The sequence below is a fragment of the Berghia stephanieae genome, chromosome 11 (assembly GCF_034508935.2).
Source record: "Berghia stephanieae isolate SIO BIC M18660-M18661 chromosome 11, UCSD_Bste_1.3, whole genome shotgun sequence".
NCBI lineage: Eukaryota > Metazoa > Mollusca > Gastropoda > Nudibranchia > Aeolidiidae > Berghia > Berghia stephanieae.
In genome coordinates, this window is record NC_088370.1 from 21245143 (window position 1) to 21254557 (window position 9415).

Consider the following 9415-nt stretch of genomic DNA (forward strand, 5'->3'; position numbering starts at 1 on the left):
AAAAATATCTAGAATTGAGTGAGTTAAAGACCTCATGTGGAAGAATGTCTATCTCACTGTGTGGGCTCAGACCGGAAAGAAGTACAGTACATCTGATGCCCGTAAGTGCACACCTATGGACAATGGTGAAAGCATGTCAAAGATTACAGGCAAAATTACTGGATTGGACATGTCGGCTGGACACGATTACTACTACTACTACTACTACTACTACTACTACTACTACTACTACTACTACTACTACTACTACTACTACTACTACTACTACTACTACTACTACTACTACCACTACTACTACTACTACTACTACTACTACCACTACTACTACTACTACAACTACTACAACTACTACTACTACTACTACTACTACTACTACTACTGCTACTACTACTACTACTACTACTACTACTACTACTACTACTACTACTACTACTACTACTACTACTACTACTACTACTACTACTACTACTTCTACTCTGGGTGGGGATCCTGACCTCCCATAGCGGGCAGGGAGGTACATACTGTGTCTTCTATCCCCTTATATCTGTTTTCCAACATGCTTTCTGTCTTTGTCTTGGAATGAGATTACTTGGTTTTGTCCTGGCTCTGGCCGGAGTCCTAGCTGGGAGGGAAACAGTCAAATGCATAGTTATTGTTTTGGGAGATGACATTTTTTTCCTTGTAAATCATCTCTCTGTTATGTATTATTATTTTAATTTTGAATGTATAATGTAAGCATTTGAGTGTATTCCTCTTTGTTGGATTTTGTGCTTGTGCCTGGATGAGACTTGTAGGTGATTTCAAACTAAGTACATTGGTGGTATGCTCTTGGAATCTACATCTGATCCCTATTTGTTCTCAGTTCCCCTTTGTCTTACTTTTTCTTGGGTGCTTTAATTGTAATTCTAGAACTTTTTACTATCCCATTTTCTTCCTTTTTACTGGCGCTGATATAACCTAAATGTGTTGCAAGCTCCGTAAAACCCTTAAAAACAAAAAACAAACATCTTCCTTTGTACTGGCATTGATATGACCTTAATATGTTGCAAGCCATAAAACCTTAAAAACAAAACAATAGATTATATTATATAATATAATAGTCCAAACATACTGCTGTTTTGGGTCATGGCAGTACTTTGCGTTAGGATGTCCAATTTTCACTCTTTGAAAAATTGGCCGCTATACTTTCTTCTCACTTATTCTTGAGTGGAGTCTTCCAACCTCCCATTCATGGTGGGCTGGAGGTTACTTACTGCGTCTTATACTTATATCCTCCTTTATCTGTTTTCCAAGTTGCTTTCTGTCTATGTCTTGGAATTAGATTACTCGATTTGTCCTGCCCCTGGCCGCATGAGTCCTTGGCTGGGAGGGAAACGGTCAAATATACAGCTATAGTTTTAGGGAGATGGTATTATTTTTCTTTGTAAACTATCTCTCTGCTGTGTACTGATATATCATTTGGTTTGTAAACTTTTTTGAGTATATCCTGTACTTGTTTCTGGATGAGACTTTTAGGTGATCTCAAACTAAGAACACTGATTGTGTACTCCTGAAATCTACATCCGTTCCCTGTTCCCTATTTGAGCCACTCCCCTATGTCTTAATTTTTCTCGTTTGCTTTCAATTGTTAATCTATGATTTTTTTTACTATTCCATTATCTTCCTTTTTCCTGTGGGTGAAATTACTTAAATGTGTTGCAAACACCATAAATATAATATCTCACTTATTCGTGGGAGATTAGTAGGGTCTTGTAACCCATTCGTCAGTTGTCCCGTTCAAGCGTCTCCTTGGGGTGGGATCTTTTAACAACTCGTGGTAGACTGGGAGGTCACTCTTGTTGTGTCTTCTCTCCCTCTGCTTTATTTGTCTCCCTTTTCCACGGTGCATTCTGTCTTTCTCTTGGTATGGGATCACTTGGTTTGTCCTGGCCCTGTCTGGGAAGGAAACTGTCAAATGTACGTTATTAGTTTTAGAAGATAATTTTTTCCCTTGTGTATGATATCTCTGTTATGCACTGATATTTTGTTTTCAATATATTTTCTAAGTATTTGTGTGCAATGCTTGTTTCTGGATGGGACTTTAAGGAGATCTCAAACAAACACTTTGATAAATTGCTCTTGGACTCTACACCTATTCCCTATTAGAACCAGGCCTCTTTTCTTTTTCTCAAGTGATCAGATCTACAACTGCTTTCTGTGTCCTCTATCCCCTTATATCTGAATCTGTATTCCGAGTTTGCTTTTTGTCTTTGTCTTGAATGGGATTACTTTTGTCTTGGCCCTGGCAGGAGTCTTTTGCTGGGAAGGAAACAGTGAAATGTATATCGTTGTAGTTTTGGGAGATTATATTTTTCCCTTGTACGTCATCTTTCTGTTATGCTTTTATTTGTTGGTCAGAATGTATAATGATTTGTAAACATATTTCTTGGTAGGATCCTGTGCTTATGTCTGGATTTGACTTTAAGGTGATCTCAAACTAAGTAACAGTAATAGTATGTACTTGGAATCTACATCTGCTCCCTATTTGAGCCAGACCCCTTTGTCCCAAGTTTTCTCGTGTGCTTTCATTTGTAAATCTAGATCTTTTTTTTACTGTCCCATTTTCTGTCTTTTCACTGGTGCTGAAATAACCTAATAGTGTTGCAAGCGCCGTAGAACCCTTATCTTTTTCCTTTAAAAAACAAAACAAAAGCTGAGCTTTTATATAGAGCAATATCCAGTAAACGTTCCCAAAGCGCTTTACAAACAAGCAGTGGAATGAGATGACTTGGTTTTCCCCATTCCTGGCCAGAGTTCTTTTCTTTGAGTTTGAGGGAAGCTGTCGATGTAAATGTCAGGATCAAGTGTGTTTTATCACTCCCATGGTGGGCAGGTGGGGGGTCCCCATAGCTCAGTTAAAGGGACATTTCGGGTTTCCCCTTTATCAACAAAACGGGATGAATGAAACACTACAGACGAATTCTCATTCGGGAAACCCGAAACGTCCATTTTATCTGTTTTCGGGGGTGGGGGGCTTGGTTCTTTTTGATGCCTTTTTTTGGGAGGGGTGGGGGTTGGTTCTTTCTGTTCTTTTTTTTTTTAAGGGGAGGGGGGGGGGGGTTGATTCTTTTTGTTGTCTTTGGGGTTTTTTTTGTGTTTTTTTGTTTGTTTGTTTGTTTGTTTTTGGGGGGGGGGGGGGTTGAAATTTTGATTTAAATAACAAATATTCGATAATTTTTAGACAATTAAAATCAATAATTTGGAGTCTGTAGCTTTGAACACTTTTTTTTATTGTTTCAGACAAATTACAACACTGGAAATTATTGAGAGAAAGATTATTTACCTTATTTTATAGACATTACATACACATACACACGGAATCACTAACACACACGTACGCATTTGAAAATGTTTTGACGGAAGGTCTCAAGTTCAAGCTTCATTTCAGGCTCTTTGGGGGTTTTTTCTTCCTTGGGCAAGAATATTAACCCTCAAATTGCTCACTTTTGGAAACAAGGCTGATTCATTTTGACATCACACGTTTGGTTGATAAATTATATCTGTATATTCCTTAATGGAATGACTAAAAACGTGAGCTTTTATATAGTACAATATCCACTTAACGTGCTCAAAGCGCTTTACAAAGGGTCCCAGACCAACAGCAATATGGAGAACAAGACATTGATGCCTGTGAGGCGATATTACAATTTTTTTTCAGACAGAGACAACGCTGTAGGCGACCAGGTACTCATTTTACACCCGAGTATGGTGAGAGAATGTTAGTAAAGAGCCTTTTCCAAGAACTCAACAGAGCGAGGACCTTCCGATCCGAAAGTGAGTGTCATACCACAACACCACTTAGCCTAAAGAGGCCGCGTTGATGTTCTCAGACCGAGAAAAACGCTATCACTTATTATTTTAACTCACTCAACCCTAACACCGACTATATCCGTAGTTTATCAGGGTTACTTTTACCCCATGCCTATTTATTACATTTTTCTGAGAAAAATTATTATGTTTTTAGTTTTTGCATGTTAATGATAGTTCAATAAAACTATTTATGTACATGCTCATTTTCAATACATTTTTTTTCCAATTTCAAAAAGTAGCAAAAATATCTAGAATTGAGTGAGTTAAAGACCTCATGTGGAAGAATGTCTATCTCACTGTGTGGGCTCAGACCGGAAAGAAGTACAGTACATCTGATGCCCGTAAGTGCACACCTATGGACAATGGTGAAAGCATGTCAAAGATTACAGGCAAAATTACTGGATTGGACATGTCGGCTGGACACGATTACTACTACTACTACTACTACTACTACTACTACTACTACTACTACTACTACTACACTACTACTACTACTCACTAACTACTACTACTACTACCTACTACTACTACACTACTACACTACTACAACTACTACACTACTACTACTACTACTACTACTACTACTACTACTACTACTACATACTACTACTACTACTACTACTACTACTACTACTACTACTACTACTACTACTACTAAACTACTACTACTCTGGGTGGGGATCCTGACCTCCCATAGCGGGCAGGGAGGTACATACTGTGTCTTCTATCCCCTTATATCTGTTTTCCAACATGCTTTCTGTCTTTGTCTTGGAATGAGATTACTTGGTTTTGTCCTGGCTCTGGCCGGAGTCCTAGCTGGGAGGGAAACAGTCAAATGCATAGTTATTGTTTTGGGAGATGACATTTTTTTCCTTGTAAATCATCTCTCTGTTATGTATTATTATTTTAATTTTGAATGTATAATGTAAGCATTTGAGTGTATTCCTCTTTGTTGGATTTTGTGCTTGTGCCTGGATGAGACTTGTAGGTGATTTCAAACTAAGTACATTGGTGGTATGCTTGTACTTGGAATCTACACTTGATCCTCTTATTTGTTCTCAGTTCCCTTGACTTTATTGTAATCTTTATACCCATTTTCTTCCTTTTTACTGGCGCTGATATAACCTAAATGTGTTGCAAGCTCCGTAAAACCCTTAAAAACAAAAAACAAAAAAAAAAAAAACTACTACTACTACTACTACTACTACTACTACTACTACTACTACTACTACTACAACTACTACTACTACTACTACTACTACTACTACTACTACTACTACTAATACTACTGCTGCTGCTGCTGTTACTACTACTACTACTACTACTACTACTACTACTACTACTACTACTACTACTACTACTACTACTACTACTTCTACTACTACTACTACTACTACTACTACTACTACTACTACTACTACTACTACTATACTACTACTACTACTAATACTATAATATATAATAATAATAATAGTAGTAATAATAATATAGTAGTATATATATAGTAGTAATATAGTAGTAGTATAGTAGTAGTAGTAATAGTAGTAGTAGTAGTAGTAGTAGTAGTAGTAGTAGTAGTAGTAGTAGTAGTAGTAGTAGTAGTACTGTCATCTGCATTTTTTTGCCAAATTGGGACCTAAAATTTGCCAAAATTTGACAAAAAAACCTCTAAAATTTGCCAAAAAATTTGCCGCTCTTTGTGTCCTTATTTGAAGATTTTTTGACGAAACGATCCATGCCTGAAGTTGGAAGTGACTCGATTTATTTGACTTGAGAAATGAAATGACTGTGAATAGCGTTACAAAGATTTTAAAGGATCATTATCCGTAGAGAGTACCTTCCCTTGGTTTGGGACCAGGCAAAGCTGCAAAATTTCTCAAGTTTCGCACTTTTTTTTTTCGTTATTTTGTTTTCGCTTCTTATTTTTCCCAAAATTTGCCACGCGACTTGCCAATTTTCCTAAAATTTGCCACGATTTGCCAATTTTGGGAAATTTGCCAAAATTTGCGGATCGACCTGATATTTGCGGCCGCAAATTGCCATTTGCGACCGCAAAAAATGCAGATGCCAGGTAGTAGTAGTAGTAGTAGTAGTAGTAGTAGTAGTAGTAGTGGTAGTGGTAGTAATTAGTAGTAGTAGTAGTATTAGTAGTAGTAGTAGTAGCAGTAGTCGTAGTAGTAGTAGTATCAGTAGTAATAGTAGTAGTAGTAGTAGTAGTAGTAGTAAAATATTTATTGTCCAAGGGATAAACGTCTACATATTGTTCTCTCATAAATCATAGAATATTAGAACTGCATAACCCAGTTCTTTCTCAAAAGCACAACATTTAGTACCAACAGTATTGAAGCATCAAACACTCAATGAATGAGTGTGCCCAGTATTGTATTTGGAAAACACGCTATGAGAAGTACGTAAATTATGCTCTCTCTCTCTCTCTCTCTCTCTCTCTCTCTCTCTCTCTCTCTCTCTCTCTCTCTCTCTCTCTCTCTCTCTCTCTCTCTCTCTCTCTCTCAGGACCTTTCGATCAGAAAGCGAGAGTCATACCACAAGACAACATAGCCGCAAATGCAATCTTCAAGTTAAAATAGACAAAATTGAACTAACAACCATCACACGCCACGAAGATTTATGGGAAAATATTTTCACAAACTTAGCTCATTGCTCGGGGACAAAGAAATAAGGAAACAGCTATCAAAAGCAGCGCTACATAAAGTTACACATATTTTGATAAGAGAAGAAAAAAAAACGACAAAAGAAAAGAAAAGAAAAAACAACAACAAGGACTTGATACAAGTCAAATTAATTCTCCTCTGGGGAATGACATAACCAGATGAAGTTTAACTGGACATTTTCCATCGTAAACTAAGGTCTCTTATGAAATTCGGACCCACGATTTGGAATGATCTCCCTCAATCTGTGAGATTCTCGAGCTCAATAGACATTTTCAAAAAAGCCCCGAAGACATATCATTTCAGGAAATATTTACTTAATTGAATTTTAAATGTATAGTATGTGACATTTATATTGATGATGTATTGATGCCCTTTTATGCTCTTAATTGTTTTGATACTTTGGTTGAATTGTATTTGAATTTTTTTAAAAAGCGCTTTGAGGTTTCGACGAAAGGCGCTATATAAATATGCTAATTATTATTAACTGTACTAGAATTTAAATACCCGACACAAATAAATAAATAAATAAATAAAAATTAAAAAAACAAACCCCGAAGCACTACAACAAAAATCCAACCAAACATCGACCTCTCTTCAAATACTTAAAACCAGATGGAGCATGTTTGAATACATCTGCGACTAGATTTGAAATACCAGCAAATAAAGCTATGGCATTCTACTTCACTAATTTGGGACCCAAACACAAAGGACACCCAGTCACATCATTGCCAATAATAATAATAATAATAATAATAATATAATAATAATAATAATAATAATAATAATAATAATAATAATAATATATAATATAATAATAATAATAATAATAATAATAATAATAATTAATAATAATAATATAATAATAATAATAATAATAATAATAATAATAATAATAATAATAATAATAATAATAATAATAATATATAATATAATAATATAATAATAATAATAATAATAATAATAATAATAATAATATAATATATAATAATAATATAATAATAATAATAATAATAATAATAATAATAATAATAATAATAATAATAATAATAATAATAATAATAATAATAATATAATATAATAATAATAATAAAATAATAATAATATATAATAATAAATAGTAAGTTTCTGAAGCAATGTATCACATCACAACAAGGCAGCAGCTTCTAATGGTGCTCACACTACCATGTTATGAAGATCGACCCAATCTCGTGCATCGTCGAAAAACCCGCCCGGAAGCTCTTTGTAACAACACACCGTTCAACTAGATGCTCTGCGGTTTCCGGTTCGTTCGCACATCAGGCAGGTACATGTTGGACAGGTGGAAAGTCCCCACTGATGAAGCGATTTTGCCGTTAGGCAGGTTCTCGACTCGCTACCACCCAGCATAGAAAATACAGGACTAGAGATGACAACAGGTAGGAAAACGTCATCAAAAGTGGCTAGTGAGAGGTCGAGCGCCGCCATTTTCTTTTATATGAAACCAGGGACGCTGTGCGATTTAATCTCTATATGAATGTCTTTAACCGAGCTCGATTAACCTTGATTTGTGGACGGAAAATAGAAAAAAAAAGGCCAGGATTATGATGATAATCCAAATTAGACATATTAAACTACACTTTTACTTGTACATTTAGACCTGGCTCCAATGATCGGGTTTATATTAATAACTTAAAAAAAATATTATGAATAATTTATAACTCCCTTATTTGTGGGGCGATTTTGTCATTCGTGGTATCAATTTTATTGTAATAAAGAGATAGGAACTTGAGAGTTATTTTTTTCTGACGCGAAATTATTACTTTGTAATTTTAGCACTAAGAAAAGTAGTTGGTAAATAAATTGGGTACACCTCTTTGATCAACCGCCACCGTCCATTCGTGTAGAATTGTGAATCTCACCGTCGATGTATTACGCTATTGTTACACAAGGAATATAACACCTTTTTGAGTAGGCCTAAAAGCTAAAATCTAAAAGTAAAAAATATAATTCTGAGGAATTTGAAAGTCACATTGTTGAAATCAGCTTGGAAAAAAGAAGAACATTGGTCCTTATTTCAGAAAAATCGGTTGAAAACCAACTGTTTTACGACTATATTTGATTTTAAAAATTGCTTTTGTTTATTTTAGCTTTTTTTTAGCAACTTTTTTTTATTTATCGGTCGATTCTCTTGATTTTTAAATCATTCTTTATATCTCAATGAGACGAGATCAGTGATATCCTTTGTTTGTTTCAAATGTAACTAGAACATAATTTGGCTTTTTTTTTTAACCTATCAACCGTGCCTGGATAATATATTCAGCAACGTGGTGATTGTGACGCAACTATGCCATGAGCGTCTTCCAGTGTTTCAACGATGGTTCAGTTCATTGTTGACGGCTGTTTAGCCATGAGTGACCGTAGAAAACGAAAAGGCGAATGCAGACATCAAAGGGGAGGCTTATATCATCAAAGGATGTCTACATGATTGACATGGCTATATAGGGAACTCATTATCTACGCTCCCTTAAAGAATCTGAACACGAGAGGTCGAGCGCCGCCATTTTCTTTTTTATGCAACCAGGGACGATTATCCACTAAAAAGTGGCTGTTGTCAGGTCTGCTCCCTAGTCTGTGCCACCCAGTGCGTCCTCTTGCTGGTGGAGAAGCCTGGCAACTTATCACCTAGTTTCGATGAGTTTATGTCCCCGCCCCCTCGAGGGATTGAACTCGTCCAAACCGACATCCATCTCGTATATTATGCATCTCTGTCCGTAGTCACAACAAGGCATGTTTTCTTTCTCTTAGTCGCAGAATTGGAATGAAGGAGTGGGTAAGTAGGGGACGTAACTCTTTTTCTACGGCTTTAAGGTTTGTCTCTCTTGAGCGGTCTATTATCTCTTTTTCTATGGTTGCAC